Source organism: Podarcis tiliguerta, assembly GCF_965153285.1.
Source record: "Podarcis tiliguerta genome assembly, chromosome: 1".
Classification (NCBI taxonomy): Eukaryota; Metazoa; Chordata; class Lepidosauria; order Squamata; family Lacertidae; genus Podarcis; species Podarcis tiliguerta.
The window spans coordinates 81,952,642-81,979,955 of record NC_139534.1 but is presented as its reverse complement, the minus strand read 5'-3'; the positions used below and the strand labels follow the sequence as shown (position 1 = coordinate 81,979,955).

The following is a 27,314-nucleotide window of genomic DNA, read 5'->3' as shown; positions in this document are numbered from 1 at the left end:
GTTCAATTGAAAATGCTAATCTTTCTCATGAACTATGAAGGTTTCACTTCCTCCTTCCTAAAAAATTAAAATGGAGCTCAATGACTGTTGCCCCATTACAATGTTCTCACCTCTGCCCTGGCCACACTGAGTGCCAAAACTGCCGTATAAGATGTGACATGTTCAACCAGCAGCAGCTGTCAAAGTGGCAGCATCCTTGTCCTTCTGTAACATTAGTCTACACATGAAAAAGGAGGAAATGTAAGGATACAAGAGGAATTTGATCTTTCTGAACTCCAGTATGAAAGGACTAGATACTGTCAGGTGGCTGCAAGCAACTCCCATGGCCAGTTGCCCAGGAATGTACAAAGACAAGGAAAAGTTTTTTACCATCTGCTTTTTATTCAGCATTTAGAGAGAAAGGCTTTGGAACACAGCCTCTTGGATAATGGTGTTGTCCCAAGTGAATCTCCATCCCTTCCGTCTCTCCCACTCTCTCATGTGTCATCCCTAAGCACCCTCTGCCTTTGAGCTCTTTGCTCTCCTACTTTCAAGGCTCACTGGGTTCTGGGAGCGGGGGGTCAGGAATGCTTTCTAAAAACACTGTGTCCATCAGTTGTCACCCCCATGGTGCTTTCTCTTCTTCCTCCTACTCTCCCATTATTTCCCAACCTTTCTGCTCATCTGCCTCTGAGCTGTGACCTCCCTCAAAGCTCTGTTGTAATTCTGAACTGTCTTCCTCTTCTCAGGAAGGGTCTACACATGTCTAGGACTCATGTGATGATTGAAACAGAATTTACCACTGGATTTCTCCCATTAAAAAAATAATAATAACAGTTTTCAAAAGTATAAACATATAAAGATTTGGGTTTAAATATTTATTTTGAGAGAAAACACACATTTAAATTCACATTTTAAAAGAAAGCACCCATAAAATTACATATTTGAAATGTATATTTCAGCACCTTTTTTATTCTCATTGTCACAGATTAATTTGGACAGGGAAGGGAACAGAATTAAAGTGAAAAAACAGAGAAGAATTAGATTCACTTAACCCTTGGGATAGCTGATGAAAATGACAGACAGATAGATTCCATTTAAAAAATGAATGAATAGATGTCCTGACATGCCTTTACTTGAATAGAGATGCACAAAGTGTGGATATGTTGACATGCATATCATTGTATAGCACCTAACATATGCAGACAAAGCTTTCTATATCTTCGTAACAATGAACTAAATGTATAACATGTATACAATGCCTACAAAAATCAAATGCTATGATGTAAACAGTTTCATTATTCAAACATAATCCATTAATCTACTGCTGCTATTGACAGAGCCTGCCAACAGTGTTGAATTTACGCAAATAGCTTTTCTTGGCTCAAATCACTCCACTTCTAAATTGCTTGACTCAACAGGATGCCTGTCCATACTCCCATTTTGACTGACTGAATTGTGAGTCTACCTTGCCCAGCATTTGCTTCTTGTGCCTTCACCCAGATGCCAGAAATGAAACAAACAAGCACACATGCACATGATAAATCAGCAGCATACTTTAATTATGCTTTCTTAAGAAACTCACAGACCACCATATGAAAATTCTCTTATTAAGGAGAACAGAATCTGTGCAAGATCTAAGTAGGAATCCTCGAATTGCACTGCGGCATCTCAGAAATCTCAGCGACTTCTAAAAAAAAGCAGGTAAATATCTAACTAAAAGCGAAACTATGACTCTAAACTTACCATATAAGAAAAAGGTCAGTATGTAAGAGTAGAAGAGAGGGAGACATCAGCTTTGTAAAACTGAAATTTATGTCTCTAGTTTAAGAAAACACCAGGTTCAGGATTGGCCTAGTTTATAATTGGAGGGAATGATGTTATCTGAAAATGAATTCCTTTCAGTTCCTCCTACCTCAAAATCAATTTTAAAGGTACCTTGCACAAAATACCTATTTGGCTTTTGAGAGGGTGTCTCTCTTATGTCTGCAATTTTCAGACCACTTACCGTCAAAACACTTACGGAGATTAATTTATTCCTTTCTTACACACATAGAAACAGTAACAGCTGCCCTTGCCGGAAACTGGTGCACCTATTCTCCTGAAATTTGGTAGGATTGATGCCCTCAAAAAAATTGAATGCAATTCTGACCAGAAATAATTTTCAATAAATTATACCCAATTCCTTTTTTTTAAAAAAAAACAACCCCAAAATATCAACTCTAATCCAGTGGAGTCTAGACCACCTAATCCTCTGACGTCCATTTTGGAGAGACTCCTTGGTTTGACACCAGTTAGTCAGAATCTTCGTATGTGTTGGAATTGAGTTTACAATTCTAGACACTTGTATTGCAGCCTGGTACCAGTATGGGATGTGGGTGGCGCTGTGGTCTAAACCACTGAGCCTAGGGCTTGCTGATCAGAAGGTCGGCAGTTCAAATCCCCACGACGGGGGTGAGCTCCCATTGCTCGGTCCCAGCTCCTGCCACCCTAGCAGTTCGAAAGCATGTCAAAGTGCAAGTAGATAAATAGATACCGCTCCAGCGGGAAGGTAAACGGCATTTCTGTGTGTTGCTCTGGTTCGCCAGAAGCAGTTTAGTCATGCTGGCCACATGACCTGGAAGCTGTCTGCAGACAAATGCCGGCTCCCTCGGCCAGTAAAGCGACATGAGTGCCACAACCCCAGAGTCATCCGCAAGTGGAATTGGTCAGGGTCCCTTTACCAATGGCATTGGTCAGGATCCCTTTACCTTTACCTTTTTACCAGTATGTTTCTCATTCATAATGTGCTTTATAATGTTTAACAAGCGGAAGGATAGCAGTCTGAATTATTATGAAACCACAACCTGGGGGTGTGGGGAGGTTGTGACCATTAATGCAGTGATTCATTCAGAACATGTCCTACATTGTGCTCCTTGGATGAAAGGTGAGATATAAATGTAATAAATATAAATATGTACGTAAGTCTCCCAAAGCCACTTTCCCCTTTAAGCCCTGTTCTGTCCCCAATAAGCAGGGGATGCCTTTGCCCAGCAGTGCTGTGGCCCATAGATTGCAGCAGAATACTGGGCAAGGTTTTGCCCAGTATCTTCTCTTTGTGATGGGCTCGTGGGGAAAAGCTGTCCCATGAGCCCTTGCTGCAGAGGGAAGGAGAAGCCTATAGAAGGCTGCTTTCCCTCAAGCTCACAGCCATTCTGCTTTGAGAGCATCCTGCCCGCCCACCCTCAGGTTAGAGCCTTCACTGAGCAATTTGGAGGCACTGGTTGACAGGGCCAGAAAGGGCTCAGAGCAGTGGCTTTCCTTTGTTAGGCGGAAGAACATTGTTTGTACGAGGGCAGAAATGGCATTGGTTAGGATCAGCATAGTATAGGGCAGCCCCCATAAGGTACCTGCAGATTGACCATGGCAAACCCAAGTGTGGGTTAGCTATCTGCCTGGTTGGAATCTGCCCCCTGGTCACCCAGTGAGACCTTGCTTGCTTGGCTTGCACCATGGGAAGTTTTAACACCAGCCAACTCCTATCATACAGGTTTGGAGTGATCCAAACCCAGCGCATCCATTCCATCAACATGGGGGCTTGTGGAATGATGAACTGATCCTGGGACCCAATGCCATGCCAACCCTTGCCCCGCCTTCTGCTGTCAATCAAGATTTGTCCTGATTTTATCTCATCACCCTTGTAGAAGCTGGTTATTTTGCTGCTCTCACGGGTCACATAATGCTCCTGCCTGGGCAAATGCAAGGCTGCGTGTTCAAGAGCAAAATGGTAAAATGGAAGCTTGAAAATTTCAGTCTGGATTCCAGAGTTGTTTGGGTTGTGTAATTGCAATTAATTAATTGATGTATTATAAGATGTACACCACACCTTTCAGGGTAAGAACATGCTTGCAGATAAATGATTCCAGCTCCCCACACCCTGATCATTATATTTTGAAAGATTGCGTTGGTATGGAATTATTTCTACTATTGCTTTTCTGAAGCAGAGGCAGGCCTGGAGTGATCATATATTAGTATCTCACTGTGTAAAGATTGTATTTGGACTAGTGTCGGTTTTTTAAAAATGTGAATGTACAGTTGCAATTAAATATGACTCACACAGCAGCAAAATCTGCCAAGGACTAGCTTAATTGAATTCAAGATGAGTGGCAAGGTAAAATGAAGAATAAGTTTCTCAGAGCAGGAAAAATAACTTCTCTTTATCTCTCTCTCACACATAAACACAAAATAAAATTGTACTTTGATTGCAGCCCAGCTTGACTGTTCTACACTCCATCCCTCTAATTGCAAGATATTAAAAGAAAGCCAGAAAACATTTTGAAGAATTGGCATTGCATTTTCTTTTTGAAAATCATCTTTCTACATCAGCACATGCATCTCAGACTAAGGCAATCTTGTACTTAACCTGTAAGGATAGAATTCTCTGAGAATCTCATTGTAAGCCTCTTGATGCTGCGCAGATTTTTCTAATTCCCATCTCATTCTTTGATTTTTTGGAAGTACTTTTTTTTTTTACCTATTCCACTAAGAATACTGTAGCATGCACCCCAATTTCAAAGAGCTGAGAGACGTCTGGGGTTCTGGCTAATCTAAAATCTCCCCCGATCTCCCACCAGTCTACTGTTACTTCTGCCAAGGCTCTGACAACAGACCTGCAAGGGCAGCAGAAATGTCTGTGCTCACAGCTAGGAGGCCTGAAAGAGCAGACCTCTTCCTTCATTCCAGTGACCCCACCCTCCATGAGATGGGAGAGATCAACGCTATCCTTTGACCCCCTAGGATGTGATTCCAGGGACCATAGGACTGTGTACTTAATTGTGCACAATTGTGCACAATCCATTGTCACAATTTTAAAATTATTTGTCTTGGTTTTGTTAAGTTTTCCCTACTTCATAATCATAGTATACAGTATGTCACTGTAATGTCTTTCGCATTGTGTGTGTTTTACTTGGTATGCCAAGCAAAGAACTGTTGTCCTAGGGCACTCTGTAAACTGAAATGAAAAGTAAATAAATACATGGGACTTCAGTTATCCTGCCTTCCTCCCAAAGTTTGTATGAGGAGCAAAACAGACACTTTCTGGAATGATAACATTTTGAAGACTTTCCTAAAGCAGACTTATTAATGCAGGGGTACATTAATAGAGTGTTGGGATTTGCAGTTTTAGATGTGACAATTCAACTCATTTAGAGTACTGGATAACTGTCCTCATGCATGACATGTTCAGTCAAGTAGACGAAGAGCTTGTTAGCAAAGAAAAGAAAAGAAAGCAATGTCATATTCACAAAGACACAAGTAAATACTTCTGTTCCTGTAAATACTTTTTAGGCCTCACAGGCATGGGATGCAATACAAAGTGCATCCATTTCTTAATAGCATACTTTTGATTTTAGAAATACCAATGCACTAATTTAAGGTTTGCCCAAACCTTAGTTTCAGATTGGAAATGAATGATTTTCCTCACCTTTCCGTGAGTTAATTGTGGTCTGCAATACATGAATCCTGGTTTCACCTGAAGACTTTGTCCACTGACAGCTTTCCGGGTCATGTGGCCAGCGTGACTAAACCGCTTCTGGTGCAATGTAACACTGTGATGGAAACCAGAGCACACGGAAAGTCCATTTATCTTCCTGCCACAGCAGTACCTATTTATCTACTTGCACTGGTGTGCTTTTGAACTGCTAGGTTATCAGGAGCTGGGGCAGAGCAACAGGACCTCACTCCATTGTGGGTATTTGAACCGCCGACCTTCCGACTGGCAAGCCCAAGATGCTCAGTGGTTTAGACCACAGCACCACCCTATGTCACCCATCTGGCTGGGTTGCCCCAGCCATTCTTCTAATATAGTGCAACAAAAATGGCACACACAAAGCAGCAATGTCCTGGATCATTTGTGTTATGAAAATTTACAGGATTTCAGCAGGAATTTATGGAACATCCCCTGACTGGAAATGAAGCAGTAAATGTGCAGGCACAAATAGTATTGAGAGCAGGGCTGCATATAACCACCCTGTACTATGACAAGTACAGATCATCAATGCACAATAAAAAGGACATCTTGAGGGGTCCTTAGTTCTGGAACTGGAGAATTTGCAGTTTAGTTCACCTTTTGATTTCTATAGTTCACTTGCAACTTTCCTCGGCCTCCCATTTTTGATGCACATTTGTATTGAAATAAAATGCTGCCAATAAACCTGTTTAGGAGGATGTGCCAGGGATTAACAGTAGGAGGGGAGAGAGAAAAAAATTGACACCCCTTCCACCAGCAGGTGGACAACATTCAATACTACCTTATGGTCTAATGTGTTGGCATTATATGTGCACTTTCAGGTCTTTGTACAAAGCAACAGCCTCTTTTTTTGAATTGAATGACCTTTCCAGTACAATTAAGAGCTTATTTTATTGCTAAGAACTCTCTCAGTCTTACCTACAGTGATCCGTAGTGGTCAGACTGACATTTCTTATATGCATATAAAATAAAGCACAGAAATGCAATGATTTAATTTTGTTCAGCAAAAGCTTCACAATTCTCATATAATGGAATGGTTTGTTATAGCTGAACGTCATAATGGTCAATTGAGTCTGTCATAAACATTAGCCGTTTATTTACCTCTGGCAAATTATTCCTGCAAGTGATCATGGGTATAAGTAACTACTTTTATTAATTTATTCTCTGATGACTTTTGTTGTACAAAAACAGGAGAGGCTGTTAAGATTTAGGAGAAAACAGTTGGGATGGTGAGAATCTATCACGCGCTGCAGAAATAGAAGCATGTATTATTACTAAAAAAAATTAAGTGACATGTTGAGAATCATGAATTCTGATGAGTATAAATAAGTCTGTTCACATTTTCTTTAAAGGAAATCCAACAGATTTACAATGTATCATAAAAAGCTAGGGAAATGTGAAAGCTAGAAAAATAATAAGAGCATATTCAAAGATTGCACTTTTCCATCCCCTCTCTTAATTCCTGAACCAAGTTGTGAAATTTTGTACAGAATTTTGAGAATTGCTTTTCCTTATTTTTTGTTCTTATGGAAAAAAAGCATATTCAGGCTTCAATCTTTCAATTATACTGATGAAATCACATTTAAGCCAATGAAAAATAAACAGCCCTGATTGCACGTTTTGTGTATACAGTTATACAGATTTCTGATTTCATAGATGAATGAGGAAAGATGAATTTTAAGTTTCATTGTGAGGCACATTTTTTTGTAAAGTGAATTCAGTTAAGACAATGGGACAGGTTTCTGATGTCCTGATCCAGAAGTTACATAAAGGTAAAGGGATCCCTGACTATTAGCTCCAGTCGTGGCCAACTCTGGGGTTGCGCACTCATCTCGCTCTATAGGCCGAGGGAGCCAGTGTTTGTCCGCAGACACCTTCCGGGTCATGTGGCCAGTATGACTAAGCCACTTCTGGTGAACCAGAGCAGTGCACGGAAACGCCATTTACAGCTACATGCTAAGCTCCTGTCAGAAGCTGCTGGGATTTGAGGATGACTGCCCTGTGAAGTAAGCCACTGAACTTCAGGTGGAAGTGTTTCAGGGTAGTACTCCCTCTGGCCCTGGACATCTGCTCACCAAGCTGGTCATGATGATCCTTCAGGGACAGGAAGCAGTAGGTTTCCTGTCCCAATCGAGTCTTGCTTAAGCAGCATGGTACTTCCAAACTTCACCATGTCGTTGAATCCTTTGTTAGTCTTCTGACCTGACTACTACTTTGTTCCTTTCTCTTTATTTCTCCCCTGGTTCTGACTTCTTTTTTTCCAGTCCCAGTTACTTGCTTGCCCCATGGATTTTGACTCCCAGCAGACCTCAGACTTCTGCCCCTGTCCCAGTCATGACAACTCCATCCCTCCTCCAGTTTCATACTTCCTAGTGCAGTTCATTGCATGAGGTGATGTTATAAAGTTTTGTGTTTCATTTGCCTTCATTGGCTGCTGCTGGATGGGGGGGGGGTGGAGCAGGAAGAGTGAAGGAGGATATAAAACATTGGAATGCTAGGCATAAGTAGATTGTATCAGATGCTATGGAAGGGAAACAGGAACTAGATGTGTAGTTACCATATACAGTGGAAGTAATGCATTAGGCATTATATCAAGTTTGCTCCTTTGATTTCTTGTATATGCAGCTTCCATTGCAATCATTGATGCATTACGTAATGGCATGCACCATGACTCACATCTCATTTTGATGTCTGCTCATCCTTCTTTCTATTAGTTCATACAGCATTCCATGCAGAAATAAATGGCACAAAGTATTTGAGTCAAGTTGTTGACTCAAACAGTCTGGTGGACTGCCTTGCCAGAGTGGTGCATGCTCTGGTTATCTCTCGCGTGGACTACTGCAATGTGCTCTATGTGGGGCTACCTTTGAAGGTGACCTGGAAACCACAACTAATCCAGAATGTGGCTGATAGACTGATGACTGGGAGCGGCCGCCGAGACCACATAATACTGGTCTTAAAAGACCTACATTGGCTCCCAGTACATTTCCAAGCACAATTCAAAGTGTTGGTGCTGACCTTTAAAGCCCTAAATGGCCTCAGTCCAGTATACTTGAAGGAGCATCTCCACCCCCATCATTCTACCCAGACACTGAGGTTCAGCACTGAGGGCCTTCTGGCGATTCCCTCACTGCAAGAAGCAAAACTACAGGGAACCAGACAGAGGCCCTTCTTGGTAATGGCACCTGCCCTGTGGAATGCCCTCCCACCAGATGTCAAAGAGAACAACAATTACCAGACTTTTAGAAGACATCTGAAGGCAGCCCTGTTTAGGAATTATATGTGTAGGTATGGCCAGACAAACACATTCACACATACACCTGGTCTCTATTTTATAACAGTCCATATGTCCTGTGTTTTAATGGAGTAAGATTTTTTTAAAAAATATTATTTACAGCCACCTTAATCCAGCTGTGTTGACTTTAGCTGCACACCAAATTTCACATTTCTGTGTATTGGGAAAATATGTTTCCTTAATACTTAATCTAATACCCAAGGTAAAACATCTTTAGATGTGATGCCTGTTGATCCATTTTAAATCACTCAGCAATATGTCCATTGATTCTACTGATTCACTGTCCTGACTTTAAGAACATTTTCTTTCTAATATTTCCTTTGCTACGTTTGATCATACCCCCATCCAGAATTTGACCATTTGAGGAGTAGAAAAGTGCTATGTGACATATCAGGCTATGACGATGTAGCTTAACACCCTCTGCTTTTGAAAGACACATTATTCTATTCAGCCCTTCTTATATCAACTCATTTTATGGTTAGAATTTGGAAATGAGGTGGGAGGGCAGGAGTGAAATATGAGCAATTTCTATAGCAAGAAGTGAAGACGAGAGAGAAAATGTCAGTGTGTATGACTCACAACTGATGGCTGTCAGTTGTTAATTCTATATTTGAAAGTGCCGAGATGAAGGCATAGTGGGGTACAAATAACCATCTTTCACTGCATATTCCTTCTTTGTTTTTCCTTGTAAGTTATTCTTCAGGCTTTATAAGGAAGAAAGTAAATCTTTCTGAATCCATATCCGTATAGCACTGGTAGAACAAAAAGCAAACAAGCAAAAAATAACAATCCACATATCAGTTATTTGCTCAATAACCATTTCCATAGGGCAACTGCCAAAGGAGGGGAGGAGTTTGCCACTTGGAGTGAAATGTGTTTCTTGGCAAGCGACCTTATTTTTTATTCTTTTTTACTCTCATGTGCTTGTGCAAGACTTCATAGGAGGAGCAATGCTCTAGGGTGGGGTGGTTCTAAAAAACAACAACTCCCTACTGTGCCTGCCAACCCTTCATTTCCATGTGTTGTCTTCTGTTGTTGAGGTCAGAGTGAGCTTTTTCATTTGCTTGTTTTCGTGGTAATCCACGTGTACCTTCTGTTAAGGGGAACCCACCTGAAAAGATTATGAACTACGAGTGTCACATTTGTAAACAGGTAGCATCACCATGCTGACAAAGGTCCGTTTAGTTGAAGCTATTGTTTTCCCAGTAGTGATGTATGGAAGTGAGAGCTGGATCATAAAGAAGGCTGATCGCTGAAGAACTGATGCTTTTGAATTATGGTGCTGGAGGAGACTCTTGAGAGTCCCATGGACTGCAAGAAGACCAAACCTATCCATTCTGAAGGAAATCAGCCCTGAGTTCTAATTGAAAGGACAGATCCTGAAGCTGAGGCTCCAATACTTTGGCCACCTCATGAGAAGAGAAGACTCCCTAGAAAAGACCCGGATGTTGGGAAAGATTGAGGGCGCAAGGAGAAGGGGACGACAGAGGACGAGATGGTTGGACAGTGTTCTCGAAGCTACCAACATGAGTTTGACCAAACGGTTAGAGGCAGTGAAAGACAGGAGTGCCTGGCGTGCTCTGGTCCATGGGGTCACGAAGAGTCGGACACGACTAAACAACAGCAGCACTCTCCTCAGCTTCCTAGTTCCTCATGCACTGGTGCAAAGGGGCAGGCTGTGGATGAGACCAGTGACAATTCTTCATGCTTTGATGTGAACTGGCCGCTCTGCTTAGCAAAGTATCATTCCCTGATACCAAATCAGTATTCTGTTTTAATTCAATTTATAATCCATCCAAGTGTTTGTTTGTTTTTAATTTAAAAAAAGTAATTCCCAGGAGCATGTGGGAGGGAAATGTTGAGTTCTTTGCTCCAGAGCATGACTTGTAAATAAGCCCACAAAGGTACTAGCAGTGCTTTTTCCCTTAAAAAAATTGTTTAGGGGTACTCTACTCATATTGAAATACTGCCCCTCAATGAGGCCAAACTTAGAATTACGAAATGTTTAGGGGTATGTGTACCCCAGTGTCCCCCCAGAAAAAAGCACTGAGCATTTGTATGCAGTTGTATGGATCATTCAATGTGTCTGTTTATGTGCTGTAACTTTAGGAAATCTGGAATGTCTATAGCAGGCATAGGCAAACTCGGCCCTCCAGATGTTTTGGGACTACAACTCCCATCATCCCTAGCTAACAGGACCAGTGGTCAGGGATGATGGGAGTTGTAGTCCCAAAACATCTGGAGGGCCAAGTTTGCCTATGCCTGGTCTATAGGTATAATCTGTGTATATTTTTCTTCCCATTGGAACCCAATTTGTACCCTTAAATGACATTAAATGACTTGCTATTTTGTTTTCTTCTCTGATAATTTGTAACATTCAACTTACTGTTGAGAGTTGACAGAACACACTGTGTAGGTGAGCTGTTTGTTTTGGCTTTAATATCTCTTTCAAAGATAATTTAATATAGTTGCTGTGTATCTGGGATGTGACTAGTCTCCCCCGCCCCAGCTCTCTCTTACAAATCTATTCATCTCTCTCCCAGTTCAAGACAGCTTTCAACATAGTTTAAAACTAACAAACTATTAAACATTATTAAGTCAGAACTAATTAAAATAAATTAATCAACTAAAACAGCAGCCAGACTGTGGCCATAAGACTATCAAAACCTCTGTAGAGCAATTAGTAGCTAAACAGCTTCATAGGAAGCAGATTAACAGAGAGCGTTAAGCGAATGTCAATCTTTTGTTCCAATCTGCATCATTTTTCACTTAGGCTGTATCTCATCTACACTTGTGTTGCCCATTTCCCCAGTTTGGAGAGATCCTTTTGAAGGTCTTCACAGCCTGCTTGGGATTTTACTGTCAAATAATCATTTCATGAGTGCCATGCTCCAACTTCTTCACCTCGTTGTTCTTTAATCTGCCCCAGTAGCAACACAGATCCTGGAGGAACACTATTGTTTATTCCACTCTGCTATATACTTTTTATTCCTACCCGGTTCTAGTGTTTGGAATACTGGTGGTGACCCAGTTTCTGTGAGTCATGACAACCTTTCCTAAGTTTTACCTGAGTTCTCCTTTTCTTGCACATGACTGTCAGCTAGACACTATCCAGTATCTTCTTGACCATGTGAACTGCTTCCCATCAGAAATTGATATTTGATGGGTTCCTGCAAGGCCTAGGCCCAGAATAATGTGAATAACTAACAAATGTATAGACTAGAAAATTGTGTCACCAATTACAGTGGTACCTCGGGTTAAGAACTTAATTTGTTCTGGAGGTCCGTTCTTAACCCGAAACTGTTCTTAACCTGAGGTACTACTTTAGCTAATGGGGCCTCCCGCTGCCGCCGTGCCACCGGAGCACGATTTCTGTTCTCATCCTGAAGCAAAGTTCTTAACCCGAGGTACTATTTCTGGAATTTGTAACCTGAAGCGTCTGTAACCTGAGGTACCACTGTACACTTTTCATTCATGTAAAAAAGAAATTATAACATAAAGCAATGTGCATTTTGAGGAAGCAAAGCTAATATGGTAGTCATGTTGTCTCATGCTTTTGTATAGTTAAGGATGTATGTGCTGAAAGATGGAGTTCTTTCACAGAAGAACATTGGTTTGCTGTTATGTGAGCAATCTAGCAAGTTCTGTGACAGTTATATTCTATCTGCTTGTGTTTCTCTTTGATTTCAGGAGTGTAAGGTATTCTGTGTTTTACTCCAAGGTGTTGTATAATGTTCTGAGAGTAATCAAAAGATGAGGAACCATTGGCCAAGGTTAGAAAACACATTGATATTTTTTTTTAGTATTCAAAAGTATTAATGTAGCTTATTGATATTTCAGGTTGCCTTTAGGGAATATTTGCTTTTTTATTTTTCCCCCAATCAATTCTGACTTCTTTTGTTGGATAGCATAAAGTAATAATAGGTTTTCTCCCTTCTTTGGGGAGGAGAAACTATGCAAACTACAGTGCTTTCAACATTTTGGCAATCTTTAAATATAATAATCCAGTTTCAGAGTTAAAGTCAGTGGAGTTCCATTGGCATTGCATGAGGAGTCAACAAAGGTGCCTGTTTGCTTCCAGGCTGAATGTAAGGCGTTAATGCTGACATACAGTCTCTAAACAACTCAGGGTCCAGGTATCTGAAAAAAACGCTTCTTCCTGTATCAGACTGCCTGAGTCTTTAGATCTAGAGGAAGTCTTCCCATTGTCTCACCGCTGTGAAAATTTGGGGTTATTCTAGCCACCTCTATCAGTGAATTTGATGGAGGCTTTGTGACTGTTTTATGGTTCATATTAGGGTTGTATTTATGTACACATTACTGAGAATGTACACATTACTGAGAACTGTTGTTTTAATCATGTCATAAGCCATCATATGGGCATCATGCCATCCAGGATAGACAAACTCCCTTCTCAGGCCACGACAATAAGAAAAGGGAGTATTATGTAGCTGTTCTCAGTTTCGTAGTTCTTTTTTGGTTTCTAATAATGCATGGATTAATTTTAAGGCAGCCCAACCTTTTCATTATTCCTGATCTTACCACTAGATTCTCTAGGACTCTTGCAAAAAAATAATAATGAATTCTTTCTAATTTTAACATTGTAAAACTGAACTAACACATTTCACTATCAGCACGATATAATGCAGTCCAGCTATCTTAAACGGGTGCTGTGTCATTTCCTTAGAGCCAAAAGCATCTTGTTATTTCTGACATTTCATTTGGATTGCATTTGGAATTTTTCTTTAATAAAAAGAGATTCACTTTCAGTATTACCTACCAATATATGAGACCTTTAAGATATCTGCATCAACTGAAAAGAAATTACAACACTTCTTTCTGAAGTCTACTTTTAACATACGCTATATCTATCTTTGTTTTTGGCATGACCTTAAATGTCATTCAAGAAAATCTCTTGTGTCTAATAACAATGCATATTTATGGGTTCACTTTAATCCAGAAGGATCCAAAAGCTTTTGCATACAAAATAGGGATGGTGAAAAAATTCTCAAGTTTTAAGTCCTGATGCAAATTCAGTTGTTTCACAAGAATTTGCATTAGGATAGGAAATTAGACTTGCCTCTACTGCATCCAATTTCAGAACTTTGCAAGAGATAAAAGGAAATAAGGGAACTTGGACTGAACCATTGCCGAGAGCATATATATTACTTCACAGAGGATAGGTAGACAAATACTTAGAGAGCTTCAAGGAATCCTGATCACTGTTGGGGGGGGGAAATCTGAAGAATGGACATTTCTACAACTCTTTATGACTACAGAAAGAACCACAATATAACCCCAATGGTTAAGGCATATCCAGTGCAACACAGAAAGGTGACATTTGGCACACAGGTAATATGCAGCTCAATACACAATAACCATCTTCAGGAGTTAAAAAGTTCTAAGCTTATAGAAGGTGTGGGGCATTGAGCATTCAGTTCTAAAGGGGCTTATAAGCTTGTCTCTTTGCCTTACAATGAACACATGAAAGTTGGGGTGGATGGGATGAGGCCAGCACACATGCCCTGACACATCTTACCCTTGGGATCCTAAAGGAGCACTAATTGTAAATAAATAAATAAATGAGTCCATTTTGCACAACTTTCCCCCTATAACAGGCTTTCTCAACTTTGGCCCTCCAGATGTTTGGAGATTACAGTTCCCATCATCCCTGACCACTGGTCCTGCTAGCTAGGGATCATGGGAGTTGTAGGCCAAAAACATCTGGAGGGCTGAGGTTGAGGACGTCTGCCCTATAACAACAGTTGAAAAACATGGAATTTCTACTTGTTCTTGCCTAACGGGTTAGCTATCAAGTCTAGAGAGGAAAGAGTCTATTTAGATTCCGGTGATAACTGTTCTGCTTATGTGCAATGTAGGCAGCAAGTGGCAATGGTGATCCTGGTAATGATTTATGGGAGCCATAGGCCAGGTTTTCTTTCTCCTCCAGGTTAGACTATGATATCAAGACAAAACTAGCAGGAGTGGAAAGGAAGCGGTATTAACAAAATTCTTAATAATCAAGTTGTAGAGTGTTGTTGTTTTTCAGTTGTACTGTATCTCATATTAAGATAGTTGGACCTATTATTAAAATATCCTTCATTTTGTCTGTGCTAAAATACCAATTTTCCCTTATTAAAATGCCATTCAGTTTGCACTTGAGCAAGTCAATTCTTAAAATAACCAATACAGTAACATAGAAAAATGATGGGTTAGGGATAGATAAATACATACTGAATGGTGAAATCAATACTTTGTCATTATACATTGCCAGAATGGTCAGCATTCATGCTAATCAGGGAAGGTGCAGAGCCTCCAGAAGGCAGTCATGGAGTAGCGCCTTGTGCAGAGATATCAAAGGGACTTGATGTCCAGTTTTGCAGCATCCCTAAATGTAACGCACATCATAGCTGGAATGCAAAAGCAGAAGATATAATGTACCAGCTGTGCTACACCACATAACTTAACTAGCATAAATTGACAGGGGAATTTACACTTCACAAGATGTGGTTTTTGAAAGTATGGTATTATCTAAGCTGGAATGTGGCTAGGGCAGCAGTACACTGCCTGCACCTGCAGAATTTCAGAAACATCCTCACACCTGGCTAATAATTCCTGAGATATCTTCACTGCTGTCAGTAAGCATTGTGTTAACAGATGTTATTTCCTCCTATTAGAATAAAGAATTCATGTTGCTCCTTCTGTATTCAAAATTCCTGTGTGTGGCATCCCCCCCCCCCCACTGTGGATAAAAGAATGGTAAGCATCTTCCTCATAAAACATCCTTGGTATATGGATTAGTGCAAATGTCATCCTTGCCCCCCCCCAAACTGTGTTACATTTCCCACACAGAGCTTCAGCCCAAAGCTTTGCAACAGTAAATTCAGTACCAAGGACAGCAAAGAACATCTGCCACAATCCTGAGCTTTCCGCAGCAGCCCTGTTTTCAGTGAGTTCTCACATTTATGCTTTTAAGCCCTTCATAAAGTTTAAGAAGAATGAATAAATCAGGGTCCTGTCATTACAGCATTACATACTGTGATAGCAATCCCCCCCCCCCGCAAAGCTTCAGACTGTTGCCCTATAGCACAGCCTTTCCAAATCTGGTTCCTTGCAGATGTTTTGCATCCCTGACTCCTTTACCACTCTGTCTGACTTAAGAGGGTTGGAATCCAGCCATGTCTGGAAACCACCTGTTTGGGCACGGTTACCACACTCATGTAGCATGGACATTCCACGCTCAAACTGAAACACTGTTTCCCAAAAATAATTATTTGTACTGGTTTCAGAATGTATGGATGTGCTCTGGTCTGGGCAGTTCTAGATTACCCAGTTTCACTCTACATGCTGGTACTGAATTACACAACCAAATAAAAAGAGGGTCCTACTTCTCACTGTTAATCAGCAGGTGGTAATAGCAGGTTCTTCTGTGGAGGATTGAGGAAAATCTGGACTTTCCAGCTTCCTGATTGATGCAGAGACCTGTAGGGGCCATAGTCTTGTAAGAAACTCCTGGAGTGTCATATTGCATAATGCTCAGGTTTTAAATAGTAGTAGTAGTAGTACTAGAATTAGAATTATTAGAATTATTAGAATTATTAGAATTATTAGAATTATTAGAATTATTAGAATTATTAGAATTATTAGAATTAGAATTTATATACCGCCCTATACCTAATGTGTCTCAAGGCGGTTCACAGAATAAAATCAAGATGTAAAACCACAAAATACCTAATAAAAAAACAACAACAACCCAATAGCCCCCCCCATTTTTTTTTTTAAAGGGTGTCAATCAAATCAACCAAAGGCATGGTTAAAAAGGAACATTTTTGTCTGGTGCCTAAAGATGTATAATGGAGGCACCAGGTGAACTTCCCTGGGGAGAGCATTCTACAGACGGGGAGCCACTGCGGAGAAGGCCCGTTCTCATGTTGCCACCCTCCGGACATCTCAAGGAGGAGGCACACGAAGGAAATCCAGCCATGGTCTTTCTTTCTACTAGGTCCAGGTACATTAATTCATTAGTGACTGTTGGACTCTGTAAAAACACGTCAGTAAATGTAATAATAAGTATATATATAACCATGAGTACAACTGGATAACTTGCTTCAAGCCCCATGTTGGAGAAAAGATGATCCTCATTGTCGCTTCCACCTCTGCAATTCTATGATTCTATGAACATGTGCCTTAGAATCATAGAACTGTAGAGTTGAGGGTACCCTGTGGGTCATCTAGTCCAACCCCCTGCAATGCAGGAATCTCATTTGAAACCATGCTGGACCCTGCTTAGCTTTGCAAATGCTCTAGCAGTTTTATTGCTGCACCACTAGGAGGTCTCATTCGGCCATATTTGTGAACGCTTTAAACTCACAGATTTTCCATGCTGACCTTTTACAAAGTTTATAGTTGGAATAATAAGGATTCATTTTAGCAAGATGGGTTGTTGGCATTTCATTCTTTCAGAATGTCTGTTGTTTCCAGTCAAGCTCCCCATGCTTAGTGAAGCAATCTGGAGCCTGGAGCAATACTATCTCATTACCATTGCCAGTACTTACACATGAAATAGGTTTGTGCTTGGAGACACCTACCTGGAAAAAGAGAGATGTTGTAGAAATGGCAGTTGTGTTGCGATATGTTTTTTTGTTTGCAAAGGAGAAATCATACACATTGGACCTTCTGCCTCAAGTTTAACCTAATTTGATGGTACTGTATTGGTATGTAATGGGAAATGATTGAATGCTTACACATCTAAAATATATGCTTATATTTTGGTATTCTGTTTGTGACATGAGGAAGTAAAAAGTTGAAAGTTGTACAACATTACTGGAAGACAGCAACTTAAAACAGCCACGAGAAACAGAAATGTGAAAATAGTATGTTTACTGAGATAACATACTTGTGGGCATGATCCTTCCTTCCTTGATTCTCTCTCTCTCCCTCCCTCTCCGCCCTCGTGATTTATCAGCTGTTTGTGAGAGCCAAGAATCATGCAAACAGGACATGTAAAAATAGATGTATGCCGCTAGATCTCAAATCACACAACAAATTCAACTAAGTTGTATTCAGAGCAGACCCATTCAAATTAAAGAACCTAACTTACAAAAAATTTTAAATTTCAGTGGGTCTTTTCTGAGTAAAACTGAATTAAATATCACCCTATTGTTCCCCTAAGTTTGAGACATAGACTCACTCCAGCACCCCATTATACGTCAATTTAGCCCAGGCTGGAAGCTTGAACTAGTGTCTGAAAAACTGAAATTGAGAGAGTGGGGGCTCTTTGTGTTCTTAATATATATATTATCATAAATATATATCATGAATCTATAGCTAAGTGCCTGAATGATGGAGAGATGAATAAAGAAGAGTTGTCTGCTAGAGCATTTCTTCTGATGGAGAAGGGAAGAATAAATGGGTAATTTTCACATATTATGCAAAATAGAACCATAAAACCAAATTAGGACAGCTTGAACTATAGATGTGAACAGGAAGCTCTGACATCAGATGCTGGGGGCCAGAGAACTTCACTTAGGGCAAGCTAAATTATTTGACAGAAGCATGCCTTGTTGACCTGCTGATTATATTTTTGAATCATTTTCTCTTAATGCTGTTGAACTATGACTCCCCACCCCATGTACATGCACTTCTTTATTGGAAGCATGGAAATATTAGGCAAGGAGTGTAGATAACAAAAAAGAATTGACTTGCATCCTAAATGAAATTCTTGAGGTTCTTATGACCATATTCTATGCATTGCACTGCACAGAAATTAGGGCAATACAACCATTCAGAGGATTCTTCCAGCTAGACCCATTGTAGCAGCCTACATCTGCTGCAAAAAATGCAAAAGGTCAGGAAATGGATGGAGCATCCAAATGGACCAAACAGGAGCCAGGATTGCACGGGAAAGTGCTGCTGAATAATTTCATTATTTACTGTCAGGGAGTTGCATGGCAAATGGGGAGAGCAAAACTGAATGGTGATCATGCCAGGCTTGGAAAATTATTTCAGATCCACAGGGATTTACATAATACCACCTTCCTTTTTGCCAGCAGCCTTGCACAGAGCTAATCATGATTTCAATGTCCTATGTGTCTCCAGATAACCATAGGCTTCCTCCCCACCGCCTGTACTGAGTAGAGCATAATGCTGTTTGCACTGGCACAGCTCAGGGAGTTTCATATATTTGGGAAGCCACACTGTAAATTTATTAGTGCCAGACTTATCAGCTCACACTTTTTACCACCAAAAGCAATTGCATGGAGGTGCTTGAATGGAAAGAAAGCTCCAGTATGTACAAAGCACGGGATTATTTTTAGAACCCATTCCAAGTTGGAGATGAATTGTGAATATTTACTTATTAATGTTGCGCTTTGTGTGTCTCCATAATTAAGCATTACCTTAAAACTTGGAAGGTTGAGTTGACTATTGGACCATTTCAAGCCTGCACAACAAACTCAGGCAGTATGTCCACCCAGCATCCAACATCCTTTTCTATATCTCACATTAACACAGTACCAGTCCCTTATCCTCTTCTTTATAACCTCCTTCCATAGTACTTGACTTCTTGACAATGGTTTTTAACCTCTGCTTTTACAGTTCCTAGTCATTACCCTTTCTCCTTTTTATGCCTATCCCATCTACTGATCTGTTGTGTGTTGACTGTCCCCCTTTTTCATCTTGACCTTGAATACTCATTTTTGCTTTTCCTTTAGCTAATTCCATGGAGCCTCTGGGCCTTAAAATTCTGCAGTCATGTCTTCTAGCAGGAACAGGGACAAGGGCTCACTTTCTCACTTGACTCATTTGACAGCTCACCTTGAAGCTTAATCCCCCACTCTCAGACCTGGCTACTATCAGGAGCTATGGGGAGCATAGCTGTCAACGTTTCCCTTTTTTAAAGGGAAATTCCCTTATTCTGAATAGGATTCCTCGCAAGAAAAGGGAAAAGTTGACAGCTATGATGGGGAGTAATAAAAGTGATTTAAAAGCATGTTGGGAGGGCTCCATTTTGCTTATAGGTTCCTTGCCGCCATTGATTGAAATTTAAGTAATGAATTGTCAGAGTTTATAGAAGCCTCAAATCTGACACCATTAAAAATGTGTGATGAAACATAATTGTGACATAGCTTCTGAGGCCTTCCACTGAAGGGATCCCAGATAAAAGTTTGAGCATTGGTACAATGAAGAAACCTATTCTTACCTCGAACTAGTAAGGTAAAGTAAAGTAAAGGGACCCCTGACCATTAGGTCCAGTCGTGACCAACTCTGGGGTTGCGGCACTCATCTTGCTTATTGGCCTCTGGGTCATGTGGCCAGCATGACTAAGCAGCACACGGAAACGCCGTTTACCTTCCCGCCGGAGTAGTACCTATTTATCTACTTGCACTTTGACATGCTTTCGAACTGCTAGGTTGGCAGGAGAAGGACCGAGGAACGGGAGCTCACCCCGTCACGGGGATTTGAACCGCCAACCTTCTGATTGGCAAGTCCTAGGCTCTGTTATTTAACCCACAGCGCCACCCGTGTCCCGGTCTCCAATTCCAGCCCCAGAAAGTTCCATTGCCATTGTTGCACTATTGTCCCGCTGCAGCATGGCTCTTCTGGGATGGGCACATGGTCCCCTCCAGCCTACTTGGACAGCATTCTTGAGTTCTTTTGGGGCCATAGGAGCAACAGCCATGATTGACAGAAAGAGAACAAGTGGGAGCTTCTTGCTAAGTGTGATTCTGCCCTGTTTATTCTTGCTTAACGTTAGACTGCAGTGCAATTTACGTGTTCTCTGCCTTCCTTCCCTCTTCTGTGTTGTTTTGTTGTGTGTGCACAAGGTGTTGTTTTGACAGTTACTGATGAATGTCAGATCATGGAATGAATTATTCTTGCGGTACTGTCTCCCCCTCACTCCTCACTCTCTGCTTTGCAATCATTTATACTCCCACACTGTTCTGTAGGAAAGGACCAGAATGTGCTTATATCCTTAGGACCACTTAACCTCCTTTACCTACTTCTTGTCACTCACTAGTCTCATCATCCAGAGTTATCAACTTCTTGGAGTTTTCCTCACTGCTCAAGGCCTTGTTCTCTGGCCTTTCTGCCCTCACATATTCATATCCACTGTAATGCACAGGGGGGAAAGGCACATTTCTCTTTTGTCTCTCCCTGCTGTCGTCAGCTACACATTGAATCTTCAATTTCTACCATAGAATCTGCCCCCCTGTGCCTTTACATTTCTTATTAGTGTTTATTATTTATTAAATTTGTATACCGCCCATCATTCGAAGACCGCAGAGTGGTTGACAACAGATGAAAGGAGAACACAAATGCATAATAAAAATGAGAACAATATCAATACAAAACCAATAACCCCTCCTCCTACAAACACAAATAATTATTATTGCATTTAATTCTCTCAGTAGTGAGGAATACTGTGTGCCCTTCTGGTAAATGAAAAATATTGCAGTGCTGGGAAAGATGCAGAAAAGGAAGACAACTCTATGAGGAAAACACTATAATGTTTGTTGAGGGACATGAGAGATGTGTGTAAAATTATGCATGGTGTGTAGAAAGTGAAGTTTCCCCTTTTCATGATATTAGAATCTGAGGTCATCCAGCAAAACACAATGGTGGGAGTTAAAGGCAGATGAAACTATGGAATTTGCTCCCACAAGGTGCAAAGATAGTCCCAACTTGGACTAAGAATACCCCTTAATGGCAGTTGGTGGGGAATATTAGTGGCACTCCTGTGTAGCTTGTGGGCTTCTGATAGGTATCTGGTTGGCCGCTATGAGAACAGAATGCTGGATTCAATCAGCCTTTGTGGTCTGAATCAGCAGGACTCCTGTTCTTATGAGTGGTAAGCCTTGGTGCAGTCATCAGGGTGTACACCATGACATAAGGCTTCAATTTGGCTCTGAAAGTTGTCAGAGCAAGGTGTCTGCCTTGGAGCTATTTGTGGTCCTGCAGACTGTGTCCAGGGAATGCTTCCTCTCTTATCTTTATTGTCTCCAGATGGCCTTCACCCATTCTCCTACAGTTGTCTAGCTGCTGGTTTCTGCTGCCTGCCAAACCGTGTGATTCCAACTGGTGCCAGTACATTTTGTCCCATCTCTGCAGGCCTCAAACAACCAAGCAGGAAACTGCTTGTCTAGTAATCTATTTAACTACTGCAGAAAACGGGAGATACGTAGCCGCTCCAGCAGCATATCTCTATTTCCTCACATCCAGAAACCTAAGAAGGGCTTTTACTCTTGCTAGAAGCTCGGCCTTGCCCTCACCAGTTCTGGAAGGTTCCTATAGAAGGGTCCCGTACACACAGAGACTTTGCACCTGCCCATTAGGGGAAATAGGAAGCCTCAAACATATATTTTTTAGATGTCCTTTTTATGTTGAGATACGTAGAGACACCATTGATCCTTTGCTGAAGAGGCTCGCTGATCTTTCAGACAAGTCTAAACTTAATTCTCTCCTCTTAGGCAAAGATCATAAGATGACCTGGCTGGTAGCCAGATTCTGCACTCAGATTTGTAGGCACAGATCATCCTCTAGAATAAAATAGCTTACTAGGGAAATGCTGAAGTCGCCCTTTGGGGCACCTCAGGGTCAATTTTTTATGGTAGTCCAAATCTCAGTTGTACTGGTGTATTTATATATATCACTTTTAACTCATGAGCTATTGCTGCAATCTGCTCCGATTGTATATTTTATCTTTATTAATGTTGTTTTTATTGTGTTATGTTATGTGAGCTGGTCTTTGACCGTAATAAATTATCTGTCAACTGCAGAAAACAAAATCCATGACCACAATCACTTACGACACAAATTTCCTTGCATTATACATTGCTTGTTGTTGGTGATTCTTGTCATAATGAATAGGATTTGAGGTCTTTCAATAATGAATAGGATTTGAGGTATTTTGGTGTAGGATCTGAGTGTTCTCTCTCTTCTTTGAAGGCATGTATGGGAACAATCTAGCCCCACAGGACAGGACACATGACATAGTTGTTAATTAATCTGACTGCAGTCAGAACGCACAGTGATAATAGTGCTTGTAAAAAAAAAAATTCATGCAGGTAAGGGGGCATTTAGTATCTGACCTTCTTTCCATCTTTAAATCGCTCCAGGCTCTTTGAATTAAATTTGAATCTTCCAAGACAGTATCAAAGAAAAGGTTCTGCTACATGTCTGACATGCCAAATCCTTTTGCTCACCCCCAGTGGTAAAACTACTGAATCACAATCTCATTGTACATGGACTCCCACTTATCTTGGCATGATAGCAGCTTGTTTAGTTGGATATCCTCACAGAATGAGAACTTACCTTGACAGGACTGGTGTCATTAGGGTGATATGGTTTGTGCTGACATTCATTCAGAAACACTCAGGTAGTGTTCAGCATGTGCAGCATGAGACCTGTATCTCCCATTGTGTTTTGAATGCATTCAGAAACACAGTAGTGACAAGGATTTCACAGGACCAGCATATTTCACACTTGGCCAATTCTACCACGGAGTAAAGTGAAGCAATCTGCTTCAGGTGGTGCCATGAGAGAGGATGGATGAATGCAAGGATGGAGTCTTGTTGGTGCACCAAGACTTTTCAAGACTGTTCAGCAGGAAGAAGGCATATGGGCTCCATTTTCAACAGTAAAATGAAACCTTTCACTTAGTAGTACCCGAGATTAAATCACATATATTAGACTACTGAAACCAAACCTATTGCATGAGAAAGTCTGCTTAAACGTTTGCTTCTCCAGAGGTTTCCAAGGAAGTCCTTGATGCCCTGACCTCAGGCACACATTTTTTGTGAGTGGACTAATGAGCCTCTATCATGTCAGTAGCAGAGAGCGCAGAGTTAAAAGATGTCTTACAAGTTTAAGTACCGTATTTTTCGCTCTATAACACGCACCCGACCATAACACGCACGTAGTTTAGAGAGGAGGAAAATCCGTAGGCATGCAACCCGTAGGCATTCCCTCCATAACACGCACAGACATTTCCCCTTACTTTCTAGGAGGAAAAAAGTGAGTGTTATGGTGCAAAAAATATGGTACATATATAGTATGCATGCTTTGCATTATTTTCACTGTGCTGCCTTGTTTCTTGTTTCTTTTCCTTTTCTAAAAAAAAATAAACAGTTTTCATTTTATTGGGGGAAATCTCTTTGCCTTCTCCTACACTGCTCAACAGCTGGCTATCAAAGGAGTGCAGCATCTCTTACTCTACACATTGCACCCCCTTGCTGTCAGATGCTATGGCACTTGGTTTGGGTGGAGAAATTGTCAAGGGCATTCTTCCTTTTTACATCTGATCAGTGACAAACCCATTTTGACAGGGTGAAGTCAACCCAAGTGGATTTCATCGTGTGGGTGGGGTGGCGCAACTGTCGCAACAGTTCTCCAAACAATGATTCATCACATATTTTTAAAAATTTCCAGAAGTTGTCTGAGCCTAGCCTGTGGTAGTAAATTGACATATGGAGATATTCTGGAATATTCATGTCTCTTTAACCATGTGCTGAAGTCAACTCTGAATGAAAAATGAGAGTGTAGATTTGGTTTGCGAGAGGCTCACTGCAAGGCAGAACTCGTAAACAAGTTGCATCTTACAACAACCCAAGCTATTGAATATTAGAGTGGTGAGGCAGTTTGCTGGGCAAATTGCCGGCCACTGCTACGCATCAAGAGAAAAAGCACACCAAGAACTCAGGCTAATGTAAGTTTCACTAGTGGGAGCGGTCCCTACTTGCAAATCAATGGTCAATAGTAACAAAAACTAATCCATTCAAAAGTATGTATTCCAACAAGGATTACAAATTCAAATAGAGATTACAAACTCAAACTCATAAAGATATGTATAACACAATAATTTGTTACAGAATTAGAGATAAGAGTTTATGAATAGAGATAAGTTTATGTTAGACTCGGCATGGAGGTCTTAGTTTCAATCATTGAGCAGAAGTCAGAAACCAGGACAGGGCCCTGTTTTGATGTATTCACCTTCATCAGCTGGAAGCATCAAATATTACATGAAAATACATTTAAATTCTAAATTACCATAAATTACAAAACAGTCACAAATTATAAAACAGTATTATATATCATTTATATAACATTTGGTTCCTTACCTAATTTTTAAAGGGTTGTGTAAGTTTGAAAACTTTCGGATAAATAAATCCTGTTATTTTCTACGTTTCTCAGGGATAACAACTGAAAATAATCAATATTAATAATAATTACGAGTGTTGAATCAAATTAAAAACTCTAAGGCAGCAAATAATTATATGATTCCTCACCTACGTGTGGGTAGATCAACGTGTATCTTGTATGTAGGTCCATATTTCTACCACATTGAGCAATGACTTTGTTTTGCCACTGTTGGCATCTGTCTGTCTTGAGAAACAGTGGAGTGTGTCTCCAGGGGCTAAAGTCAGACTGCTGTGTTAGCAGCACCAAAATGACCTCCTTGGGGCGCAGGCTTGGGCAGTGCATAATCCACTGGCTAGCTTCACCTGGTTTAGTAACCAGTCGAAGCTGTTTCCTGGGGTGTGGCTGCTGTCTCACGCCGACAGTTCTAGGAGCCACAGGTGAGAGCTGAGTGCAGGGGACCAATGGTGGACAAACTATGGCAGAAGGAGCATGGCACATCCTCCATCAGTGGTACTGCCACTCCCCTAACACCCCATACACCCTACTACATCATTGCCTCCAACCCACAATTTCTGTCTCGACTAAACTGACATGCCTTCATATAACAGATGTATCTATCTTCCCTGATTTCCATTTAACTACCCAAGACACATGCATTTTTGATAATCTGTAATATCCATGTCTCTTTTCCTGCAGGACCAATGTCACCTTCATCACCAGCCGTCATATTTTTTATCGTGCCGACTGTCACTCCAGTGCAAGCATCCAAAATGATTTCTTAAGGTAAGGCTGATCTAAATTTGAAAATAAACCAACAGGGGAGGATATAAAGGTGAGCTCACATTTTCCACATAAAATCTCAGCTCCATTCTCGGGGATATGTGAGGGCGCAACTTTATTTTGAACAGCCTCTGATGATACTCGCATAACTTTTGAGATCTTATTCTCAAAAATCTTCTGGGTGTGGAAGATATCTGTGTTCCCTCTTTATAGTTAATGATGGTGATACATGCTGATGGCTTTTCTTTTTGTGCAAACATTTTAAACTGGCACTTCTGCATTTTTATTTGGCATCACAACAATTATGTCCTGAAGGTGTATCTGAAAGTTTGTCACATTGAGAAAGAAATAGCAGCATGCACACCATAATGTGAGAAGATGAATTAAGAGAAGATGGATTCATGAATTCTGGGAGAGTAACTGTGTTCATCTGTTGCATACTGAGATAACCTAGTGCTGCAGTCCTGTACATCTAGGAGCAAGTCCCATTGAACTGGATAGGTCTCATTTCTGAGTACACATGTACAACGATGGCACTTTTAAAGTGTTAATACATTTGTTGCGGTATGCTCTATATGTAAGCCAAACTTTCTTCACTAGATGCATGGAATAAATAGCAAATATCCTGTAAACACATTCAACAAAGGGGAAGGAAAATGTTGTGTGTTGTCTGAATAAGTGTTGTTGTTGTTCCTTTCATGAGATCAGTGCATTTAAAGATGGACACAACCTGAGGCTTCTGGAGTTAATTGACAGATCTGGAACAGTGTTATCAAGCCTGACTCAGTGACAATGGGGAATAAGAAGACTGGCTGAAGAGCAGGAGACTTTTGTTGTGTTGTTGAGGGTGGTAGTGTTGGCGGAGCAAAGATGAACAACAGTTGTGCTTTGTAGGATGAGACAGAGAGCAGAAAGCAAGTCTGGGGAGATGGCATTCTTTGGATTGGGGGAATTATGTGCAGACTGAGAGGAAAATAACTGTACAGTATCTGAACAATTTGCCTAGGAATGATTTCAGTAACACACTAAATTTGAACTGTGATGTGGTTGCATAGGTATCTCTTATTCCAGCCCCCCACCCCAACAGCTAAATACCTGAGTTGTCATTGCGTTCCTTTGTATGTGATGGTCTAGTAACATTGTGAATAACAAGGAATCATTCAGGCATGCCTAAGGAAATGAAAAAAATAATGGATCATCATGATTGTTCCTGTTCAGTCAGATATTGACAACCACTCCCCTCTCTCACACACATACAGCAGCATGAGAAGCATCTCCCCATTAAGAGACCCCATGCCATTGTTAAATACATGTGAATATTAAAACCAGATGGCTAGGGCCAAGTACGAGATCTTTCCAAGCTAATAGATACCTTTTGCCTGTAAACCATGTGCTCTATCACTGGATTACAACTCTTCCTCATCCTGGAGATCCATAGTTGAGAACTGACTTTGTGCCTGCTGTCATATTCATTCCTTGAAAAGCAGCCCACATGCCTACTCTACTGATTTGAGCATGAAGCTATTTATGACAAACCAAGTTGTTTCCCAGGTTTGTGTTGGCACTTGATGAGGATGAAACATGTGCCAAGTATCGCAGTTCAAAAAGGGACAC

At 40.8% G+C, this 27,314-nt stretch overlaps 1 protein-coding gene across 4 annotated transcripts in view; it reads left to right on the top strand.

Moving 5' to 3' along the window:
* LRRC4C (leucine rich repeat containing 4C) overlaps positions 1–27,314 on the top strand; it is a 591,735-nt gene that overhangs the window by 414,459 nt on the left and 149,962 nt on the right. For 3 of the 4 annotated variants that reach the window (XM_083432913.1, XM_083432916.1, XM_083432912.1), the window contains one exon: positions 25,617–25,703. The exons of the other annotated variant lie outside the window; for it this stretch is intronic. The gene's annotated coding sequence lies outside the window, so the exon portion shown is untranslated. The remainder of the gene's footprint in view (positions 1–25,616; positions 25,704–27,314) is intronic. 4 annotated transcript variants of the gene reach the window in all.